Genomic DNA, 22293 nt, shown 5'->3' with positions numbered 1-22293 from the left:
CCCAGCCAACAATCTCAAATGGTCTCAAAATGCCTATTAATAATCATGTCTCCCATACAGCAAAAAGTTGATTTATTAAACTTCTTGCACTTATTTTAGTTTGAGTAATGTTTGTCCATTGAGATGCTTCTAAAGTGGGTGCCGTTTTTGTGGTCCTACCTTTTAAAGCAATTTCAGAAAGAAAGAGACAAGCAGTTCTGCAACAAGAGAAACAATGCAGTACTTAAGCCTTTGGTTCTGCAGTCAGACAGTAAAAGACCGTTGCAAGATGGGAAGGGAAAGGAGAAAAAAATGTTTACAGTGCCCTTCTTCATCTTATATTTTTTTCATTGGAGACAAACATAAATGAATAACACTTCGAAGTGTGGAATCTTCAACATCCCACAGGGACATCTACCTGTCCTTCGAACTAAACAGCAATTAATTACCCCATTTCAAGTAGTCGTTTTCTGTAGAACAGGAAACACAGAGCTCCTGGGTGACTCTGGAAGTGGTGTGAAGACCTTTGTTGAACGCAGCCACGGTAAAGGATAAAGGGCTTAAAAACATCAGGGGCAAATGAATAACAAAGAAGAGGATAATCACAGGCAAGCATCCGAGATATTTCATTGCATTCTGAACTTGCATTTATTTAGAAGGAATGTAGATACGTCTCGCTGAACTTCGTGCAAATTGCCATGGTGTCTTTCTAATGCCTATTGGGCCTGAGTTCAGCAACAATGATGGATAGTTCAATTTACTGAGTAAGCAAAGAGCTCTCCTTGAATGTTAGACACTAATCTTCTAATTGGACTCATTTTCCAGGCAAACCTGCCCTATGAAGTTTACTAATAAGAATTGATCCAGCTATTGATAAGGATTTAAAAGGTTTACGCACAGGATGTTAGCAAAGTATTGAATTTAACTGTTCCCCAGCTACTGTTACAGAAAAAACATAAGACTGTTTCACACCTGTTGAAAAATTAATAAATACCATTTCTATATAAGGGACATTTGTAATGTGTATTAAGGTCAGGGTACACCTTCATGTTAATAAGTTGTCATGAAAATTTGAGATGTGGGAGAACAAAAAAAAGAAAGTACATGTCATTGATATGTATGTTGAATCACACATTCAACACCTTATCCTTCTGAAGGTTTTAAAACTGAAGATTAAAGTTTTTAAAATTTTGAAGAAAGGAATATCTTGAAGGTACAGTACCTAAGGAGCTTAGAGAAGTTAGCAGATTGCACCCACCTCTGATCTTCCAGTGTTATCATGGTTTATGTTACTGTAGGTGGGCCTGGTGTGCTCAGGGCCGTAACTAGTTTTTCTTGTATTGGGGCTCGCATGTACAGAAAGCTCAAGACCCTTCCTTCCTGATTTTTTTTTGTGAAAAGAGAAATCCATCAACACGATTTCCTTGGCGCTGTGGCATCAGACACAGGCACGAGCACTTGGGTGTTTATGCCAAAAGATGTAATGGGGCAAATTGTGGACAGATCTATTGTTCTCAGCAGCCTCCCAAAGGGGTCTGCAGGGAGATAGAATGTTTTCTTTGCACCTTTAAATCCCTTATTTGCAAGCAAAATATCTAAGTTTCCTAAAAGCTTGAACAATTTCATGTCTCCTCTGGGTGCTCAGTCTGTGGAAACGTCTCTGGATTTGTCAGAAGCTGGTTTGTGGAGAGTGAGTCAGTATTGCCTTTGCCTGACTGATCATTAAAAAGATGTGCAGTGATACCATTAATTATTTTTTATTGGAAAATTTTTGTGACTGAAGAAAAACCTTTTTACTCCTAACATCAAAAATTCAATACAAGCCAATAGAAATAGTGGGTTTTTACAGGTAATTACTTGTACATTGACCTATGTTATCAGCTCCTCCTGGAAGCAAGTCTAGCATGCTTTAATAATAAAGCTCATCTTAAGAATCCAGGCATTTCAATCATTAGTCTTTTTGGACAGTGGCAAAAACCACTGCTAATAATTAATTAAGCAGATAATATTAGTCAACCTATGTAGTATCTTTCATCTCCATTTTAATGAGCTTTTTCCTGGCAATACTCAAGCATTGAAGCTGCCACAGGACAAATAATTTAGCCTGTTACAGCAGTGGTCCTTATGAAAAGGACATTAACACACAGGCTGTTTAAGACTGTTGGAATGGTAGTTGTCAACCAAGAGCCTCTTGTGTCTGACAGACATCCTGTTGTTGCTGTATACTGAAATAATTCTGTCTCTCAGCACTACTCAATACAAAGAGGAATAAAAAGAGGAGGATTTAGAGAAGCAATTAGTGCAACAAGAAAGAGGCTAGAGAAAACCACGGTGTTTCATACAATCCTTATCAAAATTTACACACAAGGTCTGAGTTAGACTAAAGAATTTTCCAGGCTGAAATCCTTTCTAATTCTTCACCTTATTCCTGCCTGCACCCTATAACTCATCTACTCCTTCAGAAGGGCAGGTCCTCATAGCTTTAACATGTCATATTGATCTCATGGATACTAGCTCTGATTCTACACAGTATTACCAAGTAATTGTCATAAAATTATTGGCTATGTGCAAGCTCTTCCCTTTGAGCCAAATGCTGTAGCTTAATGGAAGGTGAGAGCTGGACAGATGTGGCGACTATTGCTTGGCGGCATGAGACCCTGTTTTAGTGTACAATTCAGCTTATAGATTAAGATGCTGAAATTCTGCATGTGAGACAGACGTCTAACCCCTGCTATAATCAATCTAGCCAGTAGATCTCTCCAGAGGAGCAGATGTGTAATCCCCAGTTGTAGTCTACTGAAAGCTAGTCAGTGTACTTAGTGGAGCCCAGAGTGCTATTTAGCTCATCCTGAGTAGATTCCTAGAGCTTGACTGAGTTGCCTGAAGATAAACATTTTGTGACATTTGGGGAGCTTGAGACTATGTTATCTTGCCTTCAGCTGCACCAGAAGAGGCGGGGGCCCTTAAATCTTGGATCACCTCTGCCAGCCTTGTGCAGATTTCTTGGCTATCCTAAAGATTTTGGATGGTACTATAAATCTATGTTTGGTAATCAAATCCCATCCCTGCATTTCGTTAAGAAAATAGGTCTCTATGCTGCTCTGCCTAGATCTTTACTGAACATACAAGCTTAAACACTCCACTGACATGAAAACATCTATATTAAACATATCTTCATCTTGAGCTGAATTACAGGCAAGACATCTTGCAACCTAGAGGAACTTAGTAGCACTTTCTAATTCTTATTTGCTTATTACTCCTGAAAGAGTTGGGGAAGGGGAACTTAAGACACAAAAGAAAAAACAAAAGCACCTGTCTCTAGTTGAAAATCCAGACAATTCAGGTGTCAGGCTAGTATTACTGAATGTTAAAAGTTTCCTTAATTAGTTTTACGTTAGAAGACAGTGATTAGCATGTGTGTGTAGGAGAGTACTAGTTGCTTCATCAAAATTATGTTTGGTTTATATTAGATTTGCACATCTATCATTTTTCTAAATCCAAAAGTAGTTTGAAGCTGTGGGTGGGCCTTCTTATCCCTAAATTACAAGCTGGTGAACTCACACATAGACCTATAGCAAGTTTTGGTAAATCTGGTGGAGTGCTGCAGAGGCGCAGCCAACATTTATATTCTGGAGCTCCTTGATACTTGTCCCATATAAACTGGGTTTAACATCCACCCAGTAGTTCTGGACCCAGCCAAAACCAAGCTGGCCTGAGCACCCAAAATATCTCAAGGGATGTAACAAGTCCACTAACATGTAATATGTCCACTATAACAAGTCCACTGTCTTCCACTGTGTGATTCCGTCTACAGTGCACTTATCTTCCTCTTTTCACTGGCCCACTGACTACCATCGCCCTTTCATAGCAAAGAAACCTCAACTAAAGATCTCCAGGGGTGGGAAGGGGCCAGTAACTGCAATCCCCCCCATCTTTATACTAGGTTATAGTTTGTGTTCAGACAATGGTAACAGCTCCAGTCAAAACCTCAGGTCTCCCTGGGGCTAAGAGACAGTAACAAGATGATGCTGTAAATTATATGGAACTTAAAAGCAAAAAAATCAGCTAACACACCGGGGAGCAACTGAGCAAGCTTCCAAAATTTCTTTGCATTGTGAGAATCTAAGTGACCTCAAAAATAATTGTTTAAGAAAATACCAACGCGTAACAAACTTCTGTTTGTTGCGTGAATCACTAGACATTCAGAGCATGATGACTTTTGTCCTTATCCTTTATTCAAGGGACCTGGACAGGCCAGTGTTCTGAAAGAGTCAGAGCAAACAACATTTACTTTGGCAAGTATTAAATTGGATACACTGAGATGAAAAAGTAATCAATTAAGGCTAAAAGATTCATATCAATCAATACAATATAATGAAATAACACTGAAGAATGTGCCTTATCATCACTGAGATTTATGGATAGGGTGTTAATAGATTTTGCCCTAAGACTCAAATTACAACACAAACGATCAGAACATGCAGGCTAATACCAAGATATACTAAATAAAATCAATAGATTACAAGCCTTTTTTGTTTGGTTTGGTTTTTTTTGTTTTTTTTTTTTTTTTTTTTTTTTTGTTAGCCGTAGTGCAGTGCTATATTTCTGGTTCGAGACACATTTCTGAGGGCTTGTTCTGCAGAAAACCCAAAAGACCGGGTTACCAGGATCACCTTGGCTTTTCTGTATTTATGGCCCCTGACACCTGTAAAACTTTGCAAGTACCTAAAGCAGAAGTTTAACCCAGGTTGCGTTCTGTGTTCTTTCATAGCAAGAGGGATGAGCTGTTCCTTCTGTAGACTTCTGTTCCCTTTACTTATCAGAGTGAAAAACCGGTCAGGGGAGAAAAGATCAAGATTGTCCTAGCTTTCTCAGTAAATCCATTAATGTTTCTCAACATAAAAGGTCAAAAATAAAATAACAGCTTGCAGACATTTACTTATTGCCTCATCAGTCTCTACCAAAACAGAACTGCAAAATTAACGGTTCGGGATACAGATTCTTCCACATGGAGGTCAGTGTTTCTAAGATTAGTTTACTTGCCTACTAGAGCTAGTGGCATCAAAATCTGTCACGTGTCCCCATAAATGGAGTGATACCGTTGAGGAGACATACCCTAAAGCAGTTGTTACCTGACCACTTTACACCAGAAAGAGTCCCCAGCTCTGTCCCCGCCAACAAACTTTGCAAGTAAATGTGCTTGTATACAATGACTTGGGCCGACGAATTGACCTGGCCAAAAAATCAACCCAAAGTTATTTTCAACCAGATCAATACCCTGATCTGGTCCACAGCACAACTGCACATAGCATCGGTACAAAGGGAGGTCAAGGCACAGGATGTGGCTGAGATCAGGAGGTGATAGATTTGGTCCTGCTGCCCAAAGGAGACATCTATGGGAGTGTGGTCAGTGTACCGTTGTACCAAACAGAATTGGTACAGCAGTCAGGGAGAAATTTTGTGTTAGCTCTTCTGTGGTTTGTAATAAAACATCTTTTAAGCTGTATATGTTTACCCAAGGACATTATTTATTGCATGGAAGTTACCCACAAACCGGCTGTATTACATATGGTGACTGACACAAAGTGTCCCAGTTTTCTTCATTCCCTAATTCCAGACATGAAAGACTGGTAAGCACTATGCAGAACCATTTTAACCTGCCTAATTTCAACTGGACTAGACATGGATGGGGAGTAATGGTAAATGCTGGAAGAGGCGTCCCAGGATAGGCAAGCCCACTGAAGGCACTGTAAGTGGGAAATATAATTTTTTTAAAAATTTTATTTTATTTGGTCAAGAAACAGAAGTTTTGTGTTTGAAGACTGTCCTAAAAATCATTGCAGATTTAAAGAAGCTGTAGAGAACATAGCTTGCCTAGCCATAAATTTCATTTTGGATAGCCCTGACACAGCAGGTAGCATCATTAATGTCCAAGTTTTGAATGGCAATTCAAGTCATTTTCCATCTTGATTGAAAGCCTACAGTAAGAGCTAGGACTTAGAGACAAAAAGCCTTTTATGTATCCATAAAATCTGCTTTGATGCACCTAGTATCACCTTACTGGCCATCTAGGTAGTAACTCATTTGCTCACTACCTTACACCTTGCACCACATGCAAATTGGAAGTTGTTTTGTGATAGAGACTTTAACCAGATGAACTGACAATGCTTAAAAATATAATTATGGTAGAAATTCTTGAGTGAAGTGCTCCCAAATCTCACAAAGTCTGACCTGTCCTGTGGGTTTTTTAATCTTGTCTCTGGGATATGTTTTCAGAGAAAAAGTGCAGTGGGGGTGGGGGGTGGGGAATCAGAAACCCCTGTGCATCTTTCTAAAGCTATTCCTCACCAGCAAAGTAAAATTTAAAGGTTAATGCTGTGCTCCAAAACCCTGCTGAGCAGGGAAAATGGCATTTGCCACACACCTCAGACATAATGTTCCCTTCTGTTGCTTTACTTATTTTGTTTTTAAATATTTCCCATTTTTCGCTCCGTTCATTGATGACTTGTACGTCTCTCAGTCCGAAAGGTAGGTCAGAGGAGATTAAAGGGAAGGGAGGAATGAAAGAAGATAAGATGCAATTTTTCCACATCTGCACTGCATAAAAATGTGCCCTCTAGGTGACACAGGGGAGAGCATTACACAAGCTATCACACTTTTTAGCACTGTCACACAGTTTCATCCCATGAAGCAATGGCACTGCTCTGCTATCACAATATACTCCAGCAAAAGATAATCACTGTGGTTTTTACTTGTATCTGTAATTAAAAAAATAAAATAAAAAAAAACCTCAAAGCAAAACAAGAAAACTATTGCAGACCTACAATAACCAGGCAGTTTTATGATCCCCCTTTGAGTGACACACATAAAAAGGGAGATTAAGGTGTCTGGGAAAGACTAAGGTGGGTGAAAAGGTTCAGAAGACATCTGAGAGAGTATTTTTTCTGAAAAATTTTGTATTCTTGGTCTCTTGGGATATTTAAATATCTTTTTATTTGAAACATGTAATCACTGGGAAAAAGGAATTTCCCTTTACAGTGTCACACTTCTGAGTATGATTGCACCTTTACTTATAAGTAAAAAGCTAACTGGGTAAGGGGTTGAATTTATTTGACCATTTTCTGTGGAGAGTTCAGCCAGCTCTTGGCAGCAGAGTTAGGGCATGGGGTTGGGACTCAACATATAACTCTTGTTTATGCAACGTACTGACTATGTGTCATTGAAAAACCCACATAAAGATTTATTACCCAAACTGTTTTGTAGATTTCACTGTGCACAGCACCAGATGTAAAGGTGCCCTGAGTTTTGAAAGTGCCTTAAGGACAACCAAACCCACATCTTAGTTTTCATTGTGCCCTTTTCATTACTCCATTGGCCTTGAAGACAAAAAAGGAGTAGACAGAAGATTCATTTTTTCAAAAATGTCCGAGATCTGTTATAACAAAAACCTCATACTGCACAATTTTACATGTAAGCTGAGCTACTACTTCTGCAGGTGCATCATCCTTTCCTTGCTCTGGGGCAAAAGGCTTCTGCTTTCCCTTACCCTGTGTTGTGGTCTAACCCCAGTAGCAACTGAACCTCACGCAGCCGCTCGCTCACTCCCCGCAGTGGGGTGGGGGACAGAATCAGAAGACTAAAAGGGAGAAAACTCGTGGGTTGAGATAAAGACAGTTTACTCGGTAAAGCAAAAGCTGTGCACATAAGTAAAGCAAAACAAGGAATTCACTCACTCCTTCCCATGGGCAGGCAGGTGCTCAGCCATCTCCAGGAAAGCAGGGCTCCATCACGTGTAACGGTGACTTGGGAAGTCACAAACACCATCACTCTGAATGTCCCCCCCTTCCTTCTTCTTCCCCCAGCTTTATATTGCTGAACATGACATCATATGGCATGGGACATCCCTGGGGTCATTTGGGGTCAGCTGTCCCAGCCGTGCCCCCTCCCAGCACCTTGTGCACCCCCAGCCCACTCGCTGGTGGGGGGGGGTGAGGAGCAGAAAAGGCCTTGGCTCTGTGTAAGCCCTGCTCAGCGATAACTAAAACACCCCTGTGTTATCAACACTGTTTTCAGCACAAATCTGAAACACAGCCCCTTAAGGGCTACTATGAAGAAAATTAACTCTACCCCAGCCAAAACCAGAGCACCCTAACACCTCTCTACTCTGTATTTGTAACTACCTAAGAGCACGCTTGCCCCAGGCTTTCACAGGGGTGTTCATGTTGATCTGTAAAATCAGAAAAAAATAGGATAATGGTGCTTCCTGCCAGCACAGGCACAAATCCTTTGGCAACCATGAGATGCTGAGGAGCTTTGTGTGGCTTGCAAGTGTGTAGGAAAGAGGGAAGGTGGGTGGGAAGACTATTTTCCCCAACCTGGTGCTACATCTCTTATTCATCTGAAACAAGGGCACATCTGGGAGTGATCACCATTTGTTCTGACTCTATGTCCCCAGCAAAGGCTGCTCCACTGAATTGCTTTCAAGCAATAACAAACCTAAAGCATTAAAAGAGTGGTTAACAATAAGGTAACAGGTGATGGTTCCTTTAACAAAACAGTTAAATGAGAGGGGAATAACACTTTCTATTAGTCCTTGTTAGAGTTCACCTCTGTAGCTGCAATGACGAGACCAGGAGACTTTGTGCGCAGCACAGCCCTAATGCTTCTAAAGGAAAAAAAAAAGCTCACTACATTTTGCTGTGTCTGGATTCTCACTGCCTGCTTTCCCAGGCAGTTAAAACTGTTGATACTCTAGTCTACACCCCTTGCCAGGGAAGGCTTTAATGTACCAGGCAGATTCCAAAACAGGAAATAACCTTTAAAGTCATATCACAGATCAACAGCTTTCCGCTGGGAAGTTTCTATTCTGAGGCTGCAAATCAAGTTGAACCTGTTGGGCCTCTGTTTGCTTAATCCAGCTGCTGCCAAACTAGTGACAAGGGCCAAGGCAGGAGACACTAGCTAAGGACATTCAGCAGACGATGAAATGGAGATGAGGCTGCTGTGCTGAGGAGGAATGGTTTCTCAAAGCAGAGGTTTAACACACTGCAGGTTCATCTGAAGAAATGGGGAGAGGGCTTAATTTTGAGATCTCCAGAAATACGGTACAGTTGAGACCCACTCATGGGTTTATTTAAAGGAACTGGCTGTCCTGGGTTTCTTAGATGGTGGATTGTTTGTGTGAGGCAGTGTGTTTCACATCAGGCTTTGCGGAAGTCCAGTTTTACAGCTTTTAGTAACAACAGGTGTTAAGTCAAAGTTGGTCATATTCATGCCTCCTAACATGGTGCCTCAAATAGAATTAGGTACTGCTGGAGTATGTGAAATTAAGAGGGGGATGAATGATTGAAGTATCTGGGGTATGAGTCAACTGTGAAAACATAGATGTCTGTGGTAGAGGTGGTATATCTCAGCTGTTTCTCTGGGGCTCCCGTGGGACTCCCTGGTGCTGTGAATGGGGGCTAGAGCACAATTCATCCCATCCTAAAATGGACATCCAAAATAGACCCACTGAGCTGCATCCTAGAGGTTGATATTCCTTTCCACTGACTGACCACAGGGGAGACTGGGGTGACTGCTTCACAGGTGAATGTCTGTTACGACTGGTGAATGATACATGAGTTGAATCTAACCAGCGTAATCAGGGATGCTTTAAGTAATCAAAGGAAACGAATAAGCACGTCTTCTGAATAGATCATCTGGATATGACCTTTATTTGTCTCTGTTCAATGTACATGAAAACCAGGCTCTGACAAGCATGGGTAGCAGACAGGTTAAAATACTTGTTGTTGTCTTGATGTCACTCCAAGTGCGTGAATACCTCTTGGGTGTCACAGTAAGAGGTGTGATTACTGACTGCTCATCTGATGACAGCAAGCAGAAAGTTTACTTTGGTTCAGACAGTGTAAGTTTACTGGGGAAAAAGAGTCTTGCAGAGAATATTGTTATGAGCCACGGATCTGTGACTGAAGTTCATGAGACGTTGTTGAACATACATAATTTTACAATCCTGAAAACAAATTTATACTGTGGAACATAACAAAAATACATACCTTTGGTAACTTCTTGCTAATGTGAAAGACTGATCAATCAAACTGGACAGTCATGCCCTCAGTCGAAGGCCATGAAAAGCCTGTGCCCTCTTCATAGTCAAGAACAAAAAAAAGAGTAATTCAACATTTAAGTAAGTTCCTTCTAATTTCAGAACAAATATTAAGTTGAGGAATGGATTCTCCTCAGAGATTTTTTTTTTAATTAAACAGTCTGTTTCCCTCTCTCTTTAGTCTTTTTTTTTTAATTACCAAACGTCTTGAATAAGTCCAGTCTGACTGGAAAAGAGCCTGTTGAAATGACAGAGGCACAGTACGTGGAGACAGAGGCGAAAAAAGAAATCCCCCAACCTGATTTTAATGAAGCAAAACATTCCTTTAATGCCAGCTGGCTAATTAGTAACAGGGACAATTTCTCCCATGCAGCATAATTATCAGAAACAAGGCCAGAGGGCGCCTCACATATCCCATAAAAGTAAATATTCTCTCCATATCACAGAAAAGGTTGCCAGGTAGAGGAACTAGAAGAATAATCTTGATTGCCAGCTCTTGTGTGCAGAGTGGCTCTGTGTCGAAGGACACATTTCCCACACTCAGAAAGGAATATGTCATAGGCAGGACTTGAGCAGGAGCAAGTAACGTGACAGGAGGTGACTGAAAGTGGTCCTGAAGCTGCCCACCTGTGAGCATCCCGAGATGCATTGGATACCTGGTTTCCAAATTACCCGCCACGTCTGCCAGCGCCAGTCACTCGCACTGAGCTGGCTGCGGGCTGGGGTTGCATCCCATAAACTGTCAATGAAGTGTATATCTGCTACATGTCATAGTTAACGCCCAGCCACCACCACCCATTAGGGTCTTCCTTTGGCCTTTAAAATAGCACCTTTTGGACTAAACGTTTCACATGATAAATGTATGTGTTTGTGCACCAAGAGTACAAAACCTGACAAACTTTTGAGGTTTCCTGCCAGCATTTGGTGCGGCAGATTGGGCTCAAAATAATGATACAAAGTCTTTCAAGAGAAAGATTCAGCCATTATGATTCAGCTGTACTTTTCACTGCTAGCTGTATCCTATCAGGAATATATTTTGTGCAGTATTTGTACAGTAGCATATACTCAGTCAACAAAAAACTTCTAGCAATATGCTGCAAAGCCTATCTGGGCATATATAACCCAAATAAGTAGGGATGTATTTTGATCCAACTTAATCATCAAGCATTTTTCCAGTGCCTTCAAAGGGAAAAGAAGATGTACTTATAAAAAAACTACTTCATTACTAAATGAAGATCAACATCAGTGGCAATGAAAAAGTATTTGTTAGGTATTTTCCCAGCTTTTGTCTTTGAAGAATAAAAAAATCTAACAGTTATTTTAATTTTTTTTTAATTAGCTAGAGTTATAGGTATCCTTTTTTCCCCCAAATTACATTTAATTTCTAAAAAGCTAATTTTATTTTTTATATTTTAGGAAGTGAAATTAAAACTACATACTTGAATGCTGAAATAGAGCTGTTTTTCTCAATTTCTGATTCACTGCAGATGGTAAAAATTTGTGTTCTGACTTGAAATCACAAAACAGTTTTCAGAATCTTCAGTGTAGCAACAGAATCTGTTTTTCATCTGGTAACATGGTGATGCTTTTGTTTGAAATATATTGTGCTGGATATAGTGTTGTACAGGTTGCACTGGAAGAAAAATATTTAAAATAACATTGAAGCTGCAGTTAAAATCATTCAGAAGTCTGAAAACGCTGTAAGCATTTCCCCGTGCAACCTTAGCTTCCCTTTCTAGCTGAAGAACTAAAATTCAGTCATGGTTTTTGACTGCATTAATACTTTTCTCAGCAGCACAGCACTCTTGTTCCGTGTACTGGTACTCTTCAAATGGGAAGCTCATCAGCCTTTGGTTTTTACCTTATTTTTGACATACCTCTCTGTCTTTTTTAGTGAACTCTTCTCAAACCCTCCAAGTTCTATAAGACAGAAGTGTATTAAATTATTCCTGGTTCTTGTCACCGCAGTAACTGAGAACTGTAAAAACGGGAAAGGAATTATTTTTCACAGTGATGGCAACATGAGGTGTTAGGCTGATCTCCACTTTCAGGTAGGAAACTGAGGCACAGAGAAATTAAGAGTAACAAAAAATAAGTTAAATCAGTGCTTGATCGGATAGGCAAATGGACTGCTGGTAGCTGTAGCCAGTGAAGCTAGAGACATCATTAGCTGAGCTGGTCACCCCAGACCCCTTTTTCTCCTTAAATAGGTGCGTTAAAAGATAACTTCTTTCATGTATTTTAGATGTTGAATTTTGGACACCCTGATGTGCAGTATGTTCTCTTTTGTCTCTATTCAATGCATCTCTATTGGCTATAAACTGACTTTTATATGTTCAGTTTTTCAAATGTACAGATTTATAGAGAAGATGCCTACATCTGTTCAGATGAATCCAGCCCAATGAAAGAAAAAAAAACAATCCCAGAGAACAGTATATGTACCTATACAATCCTTTTGTACCCTGGGTGTGGTCCACTGTGGGCACTGAATGTGTTCGAACCCAGAGCCTAACACTTATATCAGCTCCCCATCTGAGGATTCAGCTGAGCCAGAGTGCCTTATTTGCCTACTTTTTTCTTCACCAATTCCAGATTCCAGAATTCTCCAGGTTAATTTAAAGTCTTCAATGAAAGGGGAAGACTGCTGTAGAGCACTTTTTTAGAAGACGTGTATTTGAGGCCATGGAAATGAGAAGGACCTGGGATCCCAGTGCCTTATTTTGGTGCATGCTTAATATATGATGCTGTTCTATATGAGGTGGCCTCCAGCATGGTCAGCTTGAACTTTCCTGGCTGTGCTCAGAAAGTGTGGCTGTCACTGGCTCTTCTGAGAAAGGATTCCCAGCTCTGGAGACAGCAGTGTCTAAATCACTTGCTTACAGCATGGTGTGAAGTGCTGATGTCTGGACAGGGACAAGAGTTTAAACTCTGTCCCTCTTCCACCTCTGGTCTACTTTGTCCTATTAGCTGGATCACTACAGCTCTTAAAGTACACAGAGACGTTTTAGTCTCCATTCTGATATGCCAATTTTTCCTTATATATGGAGTTTGCTTGTCCAACAGATATCTCGACTGTGTTACAGGAAGCCATAGCTCAGGTCTGTACAGGGATTTAGGCAGGACAAGATCTAGTTGCAGGGGTTGAAATGTTCATTCTGCAGCCAGTGGTGTTAAGGAGGGGGATTTTGCCTTTACTAATTCTGCTCCTGTGTACAGACCAGATGAAACCGGCTGGAAAGCGGCCTGGTGTAAAACCTCCTGGGCGTGCTGGCCAACAGCTGGCTGAACAGGAGCCAGCAGTGCCCAGGGGGCCAAGGAGGCCACCAGCCCCCGGGCTTGTGTCAGCACTGGTGTGGCCAGCAGGAGCCGGGCAGGGATGGGGCCCCTGTGCTCGGCCCTGGGGAGGCCCCACCTCGAATGCTGGGCTCAGGTTTGGGCCCCTCGGGACAAGAAGGGCCTGGAGGGGCTGGAGCGTGTCCAGAGAAGGGCAGCGGGGCTGGGGCAGGGTCTGGAGCACAAGTGTGCTGGGGGGGGCTGGGGGGGCTGGGGGGGTTTAGCCTGGAGAAGAGGAGGCTGAGGGGAGACCTTCTCGCTCTCTGCAGCTGCCTGAGAGGGGCTGTAGCAAGGTGGGAGTCTGTCTCTTCTCCCAAGTAACAAGCGATAGAAGAAGAGGAAATGGCCTCAAGCTGCGCCAGGGGAGGTTTGTATTGGATATTAGGAAAAATTTCTTCACCAAAAGGGTTATCAAGCACTGGAACAGGCTGCCCAGGGAAGTGGTGGAGTCACCATCCCTGGAGGTACTTAAAAGACTTGTAGACGTGGTGCTTAGGGACATGGTTTAGTGGTGGACTTGGCAGTGCTATTTTAATGGTTGGACCTGATGATCTTAAAGGTCTTTTCCAACCTAAATGATTCTTTGATTGTAAGATGATCAGCATAAAGTGCCCAGTCCACGTTCACATGACTTTCCTGAGAATCAAGTTCTGTATTTCCTGCTGGTATCCACATTACTCATTTATGTGAGTGGTTCAGTCAGCCAACAGGTCATAGGAAAGGGCAGGTGTTCCTACAGGTAGGTGCTGACTTGCATCCTGAGGCAGTTGTCCTTCTGAAAGGATGTCTCAGAGGCAGAAATTAGCTTTTAGTATTTGATGACCTTAAAATGGGCCTACAACAGTATTTCATGTTTGTCCTAGGAATCATCCTCAACCACTCTTCCCCATCAGAGGTGCTTTACCCTCACACGACTTCAGAGTGCCAATCCCATGGTGATGCAAAACATCTTCTGGATATGTCTTGTCTTTCCAAGTTTGCCTCTGCCTATGGGCAGCTGAGATGAATGGTAAGTTGCAGAAGGACTGGAAGTCAGGAGCGGGGAACTGTGAGACTGCTGAGGAGGTTTTACAGTGCTGGAGTCCCTCAGGTGCAGATATGGCCATGAGAGGCTTCCAGAAGTGAGTGATATGCAATTACAGTGCAAAAGGTGTGCAAATTCAGGCTTGAGATTACGCTTTGGTTTATTTGAGCTGTTTGTATAAATTCAGTGTAGTTGTATAAATAATTGTATAAATTCATTACCACCAGTGGTATAGCAACATTCTGCTTAATGAATTCTGGTTACGTCTCTCCCCTGGAAGAGGGAGATTTAGCTCCAGCAATTTCTTTTTAGTGCATGCTAAAAATCTATCTGAAAACACGTATAAAATTATTGGCCTCCAGAGCCACCGTGTTTACTGCTTGGTACAGAACCAAGCTCTTCCTCACATAGTGTCTCTCTGGGATCCTGAATCTTGCACTCCTGCCTACACAGGGTCCTGGCTTTGTCCACGCAACTCTTAAAAGCTGGTGGTTCCACAAACACTGCCTTGAACCCCTCTGATAGGACGTGTCTCCAAATTCCTCATGGAGAGCACTGAGATTAGGGTTTTTCTCAGAAACTAGCCACCACGATGTTTCCAATAAAAATCACTGTGCTTATGTGAATCCCTTTTTTGTGATTTTTAACTGCATAAAAATAACTGTTGTGCTTTGTCATTGTCATACCTGAGAGTCATTCCCCCAGTTTATAGCTTTTCCTTGACCTCTGGCATCTCTTGCTAGCACTATGTTATGCCATCAGCTGATCTTTCTGGTTCGCTGGGTGATGGAGCCAGCAAATTCACCGCACTAATTTTCCATGCCTGAGGTCAGATGAATCCTTATAATTATATGATATTTACCTGATAAACATTTACAGCCCCAAACATTAGTTGTTAACACAGGAGGTGGTTAGTATTTGTACTAGAGCACTAATTAAATGCTCATTTCAAGTACAGTCATGTGTATTACCCAGAGCACAGAATGAATTATGGAAGTGACACATTTCAGAGAGCAAAAACATTTGCTGGAGGAATATTTCTTCCAAGACTTCTTCTTCCTATTCCCTTTATGGCAAAACACCCCTGGTTTTTAATAGAGAATCATCTTGTTTATTGTGCAATGTTTAAAATCATAAAGAATATTTGTTTCTGAAATGTAATTGCTTGGAACACTAACACAGAAGCCATTTCACGGCAGAATGGCTTTGTTGGGGTGCAGTCTATTTGTTTTTTCATAATGTAACTGGGAGCTAAAAATGTGCCAAGGGAGAAAAAAAAGGCAGAAGAAAACCCATAAGAGAATGGAAACATGAGCACACGTGAATATTTTTCTTTAATGGAAGTTACGGAGAAGCAAATATTTAGCACAGCGGGAGAGAAGAGGTCACAATCATCTGCTCTGTTGGCTAGTGATGCAGGCGTGTGTTTTTACAGGATGATTACTCATGGAGTAAACCTGGATCACACTTACTATTCGCTGTTTGATTTCCCTCCGCACTTTGATTGAAATACTTTGAGTGTATGTATTTATCCATCTCTGCTGACTCTCTGAAAAGGCTTTAGTGGTGTATCTCCTAGTAGATATCTGGAGGATGGTCTATGCTGGGCACATATCTCGACCAAACAGCAGCGACTGCAAATTTCTCACCCTTAATTAGTTTCCATGGACAGCCACAGAGACTTAGGAAGTGATGGAGTGTGTTAGTCAGCTTGGGAAAGTACTATATGATGTCAAAAACTCTAATTCACATCTCTCCTGAAAGTGGAATCGGTCCTTGCAGGCTGATGAAACTGCTGAAGCGGTGTGATAGGAGCTGCTGGTTATGGTGAATTCTGCTCTGTTTGCATTGTCAACATCTCTTTTGGCAGTGCTACAATGCAGGTTTTCATTGACTTCCTACTTCTAAACAAAAGGCGTTGCTTAATCCATGCCTTTTGCAGTATTTGCAGGAGCAGTGGAGTGTGTGCCTTTTGTTGGTTTTTCTTTTTGACATTCCAGAGCACCTTGCAAACTAGGAACTGATGAAGCTTTCCATATGCTAGAGACAAGCATTAACATTTACAACAGCAAGTTAAGGGGGTGACAACATTTAGAGTTAAAAACAAACACTATATGGGACATTCAAAATCCTAAAGCAGGCAACAACTTTCAGCTTTTCTTGGGAAGAACACTGCAAGTGACCTAATAATTTCATGTTTACATAGCAAAGTGAAAAACGCTGTATCAGCTTGGAAAAATCAAGGATTTCTGAAAGCAACTTATAACCATCTATTTTAGAGTCAAACCAGAGTCCTTTGGTTCCTGTTCTTATTCATGCAAAAAGTGTCCTTAAAATTTTTGCTTTCAGAAGTGTGGAAGCTCTCAATTTTATTTCATTGTACACATAAAGGTATTTCAAGCAGATATTATTTCCAGGATGACATTCAAATCCCAATTAATTTTTTTTTTTTTTCCTGAGAGAATGAATTCACATTTCACACTGCTTATTCAGGTTAAACATTTCCCCACATCAGCAGTTCGTATGAATTCCCTCTGCCACCATGTCTCAACGCAGTTAAGTGCAGCCTATCTTGTAAAACAAAGAGGTTAATTACTGACCTTCAGCACTTAATTATAATCCAGAAAAGGAATAATTTATGTATTGGCTGTAGTGAAAAAAAAAAAGTTATTTCAGTAAGCATAGCCAAATAAAGACATGCCATTTCTGTAGGAGCATGTTATGATACTGACTGCATTTCTTAATGATATCTCATTGAAAGAAAATCTAACCTCTGACCAAAAGACACCAGGGACAATTTTTTATGTCTTGGTAGTTGAATGTGTTTGCGCAAGGAAAGCGAAAGTGGGGGAGATGAACTTACTTAACATTAGGATGAGTAAATAAAATGTCCCTCGTTTATATACCTCATTTTATTTTATAATCAGGACTAAAATTAGGTATTGAAAGCTTGTGGTTAAGTCTATACTTTGCCTTGTTTGAAAACTGTGTGGGAACAGGTCTGTTATTTTGGTCTGGCATTTACATTTCTTTTGCAAGAGATTCACAGGTCTCTCCATGGGTACTGAAACAAGAGGCTGTGCAACACTGAGGCAGACTGTGATGATGAGATTTACAGGTCTTGCCAGGAAATGAAATTCCTCCTCAAAACGGAGAAAGCTAAGAGGTTTTACAGAGGCTGGCTGGCGGCTGAGATGAAGATGGGGCCATAACAGTGTAATCAGCATGGACATTCTGGCCCGTTAAGTATCTCAGGGTCGCTCTGCTTCGTTGTGGCACCATCATCCTTTTTCTCTTGCAACATTCATGATGTTTTTTCAATTTACTTCTTCATACTTTTTTTTCCCCCTCTTCCTTGCTGTGCTTCTTTTAGATAGATTAGGGTGTCTCCCCATCTGTGCTGACTCAGCAACACGGCAGTCTTTCTGAAATGCTGAACTGGATTGAAATCATTATCAAAACTAAGATTTTTAGGACTGGGGAACTGCCTGCTGAGTCATCAGATTGAAAGCCCTGATCCATGAAAAAATAGCTGGTTGGAAATTAGTGAGCCCGTAATTATGTCATGGGCCATTCATTAGGCTGCAGGGAGCATAAGAAAATAGGCCCAGAGGACTGTGCAATAAACATTATTATAAGCAAACACCAGCTGCCAGGAGGAGGGAACCAGCACTGCTGTGGAAAATGGTAAAATTGCAAATGTCATTTTAAGAACTGCAAACCTGACAAAAGGACAAATCATGCCAAAAAAGTAATAAAACAGGCAATCCGTTGTTTAGGTGTGCTGGAAGGGAATATCCTGCGTGTCCTTAAAGAAATACAGAAGCCTGCTTGTTTTCAGTATGTTATTTTCATAGTAACACCCCTCCAGCACTCTGTGCAACCACACTTCTATGAAACAATTAATAAGGCTTATTTTTTCTTATTCTTATTTTAGTTACTTGTTAAGTTTGCTCTAGTAATTAACACCTGGAAAAATCCAATGTTTGTCTTCCTGTTTCCCCTAAGGTAAGAGGAATTATTTCCCATAATTCCACCAGGAAATCTGTGCCAATTAAGGTTTCTCCAGTTGCATCTGTTAATGGGAAAAGTCATATTAAACTTATGGCAACTAGATTCAAGCCTTCGACAGAGAAGTGTCTCTTCCTCTCTGCTCATCACGGAACAAATTTGCGCTGAGTTAACAACTCAACACTCAACTTACCCAAAGACAATGGTTTGTTTGGTGATAGCATTAAATTTACTGGGCATGGTTCCTACTACCCCTAAAGTCCTTCTCTGACAAACTTGACTTGAGTAGCTGTAGGTTGGTAGCTTTGAAATAAATCTTTTCTGTCTTTGTCTTATCCTTCCTTAACATTGTCAGCTTCTGCAAAAATGCATACATATCAAAGGTGTGGCCTGGACCTGTAAGCTAACAGGGAATATGAGATCAAACCATTTAGATTGCATATAATAATAACAATGCTAATTAATACATGGTTTTCTATATTGTAATCAGTAGGTTTGAAGGTTGATGTTCCCATGGAGGGAATCTTGACCTTATTTCCCAAATGGCAATGAACTTCTCTTGAACATGATAGGTGAATTCAATCATCGCACCTCAATCAACTGCAGCAAGAGCTTGATGAGCTCAGAGCATTGGTGATCTGCATTAAATAACCCATCATCTGGCAGTCACTCACAGTAAGACAAATATCTAATCATCTCCATCACATCTCAAACTGATAAAGAAAATGCGTAGGCTTATGAAAGAGTCACTTCCTAATAAAATGTTCCTTAGCATTTTCATTTCCAGTCTCGGCAATACCAGATTTATTCTTGTATTTGTCTTCTGAATGAGCTGTAAATAAAAATTGATCAATCAGTCAGTCAAAGACAAAAAATTTGAAGACAATAAGGCCTTTGAATGCTTAGGTTTTAATGGTAGTCTTGCAAGGATCTGTAGTTTTTTAAGTCACACAAACATGTGCAAAACTCCTCTTGTGGTCTCACTTACTTGTTTTTGTCCAAAGAAAGTCCCTGTGGTCTCTTGGCCACAGCCAAAAAGGGGACAGGAATGCACTGTGAGTCCTGAACACCAGAAGGTAAGTAAAATAGACTAAAATACTCCAGTTTTAAAATCTCCTTAATCCTGATCTAACTTCATGGTTTTGAAGACCTGGCTTCAGTGCCTACATCTAGCAGAATTACACATTTTAATTTGAAGATTAAAACCAAATAAAGGGCTTCTTCCCTGTCGGGAGGGGCTTTCAAAAGGCCTAAATCTACAAAACTCTGCATATGTGCTCCATTATTCTCCAGGGGATTATAAAGGTTTTCTTGTGTAAATTAAAAAAAAAAATCCAGATATGATAAACCTAGAGGGAAATGGAGAATTTTCTACCTCTCACCTTTACTATCGTTTCATATTTATTTTTTCTTTTTCTCTCCTTTCTCTCCCCCTCCATCCCCCCACCTTCCCACTTGAAGTTTATCACCTTTGTACTGCAGTTCATATTTCCTATACACCAGATTTCATATTCCTTAGCAGTGAACTGAACTGAATGAATAAATAAATTAAAAAAATATTCTTTCCAGAGAGGAAGAAACTCAAGAACCTCATTCTCATTTAAATTAAATTTGGCTGAGAGAAAAATGAAACTTCACAAAGCTTCCAAAACTTTAAATGTACTTTTTATTTGAAGTGTTAGAGATGAAGCACAGCACACATCTGCTAGGCTCTGTCAAAGGGGGCATGAGGCAACACCTAGACTTATTTGTGCAGTGAGTGCTTTCAATACTTCTAATTGTGCCCACCGAAGAAAAAAATCATTTTTGCAGCTCTGTTCTTTACTGATAGTTGCATGATCTGGGACATCAAGTAGATTGAAATGATGTAACTTGGCACCAGCCTTTGCAGATGTGAGCTGAAAAAAAAGTCTAATTGACCATTCTTGCTGCAACATTATATAGCATAAACTTAATCTCCTTTAAGCTGACATTCTTGTGGGTCTGGCAAAAAAAAAAAGAGGAGGAAGAAAACCGAGGCATGGATTATGGCATAATAGCTTTAAGACAAAACAGCATGGTTTTGTAGTTAACAGTAGAATCCCTGCAAACTAAATGCAGCCCTCTGAAAGCCAGGTATTTAGTGTACAACAGATTTAGGGCAGACTTCAGCCTGAGATTGACTTTTGTATTTGGGCAACTATATGTAGATATCTGTATGTGAACTGGGTGACCTTTCTCCCACTACAGTAAATCTAAGCCAACACATCTGCATGGGGCTTGCAGCTGCTGCACAAGATACATGAGATATTTGCCCACTCATCTGTTGTTACATATACACCACAATGTCTAAAATGACATTGTATGGTTCTGTTTGGCAAATGAAGCCCATCCCTGCTGATTGATCATCTCCACCCACCAGGTTGAGTAGATACAGCAGCTGATACACCCACCCTGCAGGGACAAACCTGCATTTAGTGTCCTAAATTTGGATGCCTTAATCTTGAAATAAATTTCATTCTTAGGGCATGGAGATTTGGCACAGAACCTGTAGGAGACCCAGAGGTCTCCTGGAAACCAAGAGGGTGGGTTACCCAAGGTATTTGGTACCTGTGACATTTCAGAGGGCACGAGACACGTAGATGGGGCACCTGAATTGAGCACTAGGTCTTCTGTAATCAAGGAGAGGAGATATGCACTTCCATGGGATGCTTCAGCCTGGCTTAAAACACATTTGACATGGGATCAGTTTACTTTCAGGTACCCTATAGAGGCACTGCTCTGTCCTCACTGGCCCTTTACAGCTAGCTTGGACATAACTTGTTGAAGGAGGTTAATTCCACCACTGCTGACTTCCTGCAACAGAGTCAAGGTCCTATGGGTTCTGCTCCTGTTCTCACTGTGCTTTCATGGCACCTCTCTCACCGTATGACTCCATTATCTACCGAGTTTGCCAAATATTTGTGGTAGAGGTTTCTAAAGATAATGGTGAAAAATTTCAGGCAAATTTTGTTATTGTCATACTGGGAGGGAAGTTAGTAAGATCATCATGACAACAGGTTTATACATTTTTTTTTTAATAATAGATTTGCCTTAGAGGTAGAAATATGAGACATGTATCTATTTATCCACTGAGGTCTATGAGCAAGGATCCATATTTTTGTACTGAGCTCCCTTAGCAAGCCCACATCTCCATGCAGTGTAGAATGGTGCTTTTCAGGAATACTTTGTGCCCCAGAAGCAATAAAGCTGTGTGAGAGTGGTACTCAAGGACTGAATACGTCTGCGCTTTCTACTGTGTCCATTGCCATGACGCATAGATGACTCTTACCAAGAGGAAAAAACATCTCATCAGGACTGTGGGTATCATGTTTATAGTCCTTTGCTCTCTCCTCCACACCTGCAAGCAGCCTGGTCTCTGCTTCCCTGCCTTTCTAACACCCATTTTTGGGGAAAACAGAAGGGCACTGAAGATTAGTAACAGACCTTCGGAAAAGGTGGAAAGAACAAACAAATTGAAGCTGAAGTGGGTGGAAACTCACGGGAGGATAAATTTAACATGACAACAACTACACACTAGGTACTGTAAAGCTTGGAGAAAGAGGAGGGAGATAGAGAGAATGACACCTGCATGAAAATAATTAAATAATGTTTGGAGTAAACCCTCAGGCTGTCAATAAAAGCAACTCTTGCAGGAGACGGATCACTCATTACTTTTGGAAGAGCAAGTCACAAGCAGGAAAGACAAGCATGAGTTGGAAAATCACCAGGCAATAAAAATAGATAACTACACCTTTCTGGGAAACAAACAAATGAACAATATAAAGTCCCTTCCCATTTATTAAAATCTGTCTTCTGAACCCTT

Source organism: Phalacrocorax carbo, chromosome 2, assembly GCF_963921805.1.
Source record: "Phalacrocorax carbo chromosome 2, bPhaCar2.1, whole genome shotgun sequence".
NCBI classification, from domain to species: Eukaryota; Metazoa; Chordata; class Aves; order Suliformes; family Phalacrocoracidae; genus Phalacrocorax; species Phalacrocorax carbo.
The sequence above is the reverse complement of the archived record's forward strand: the minus strand, read 5'-3'. Positions refer to the sequence as shown.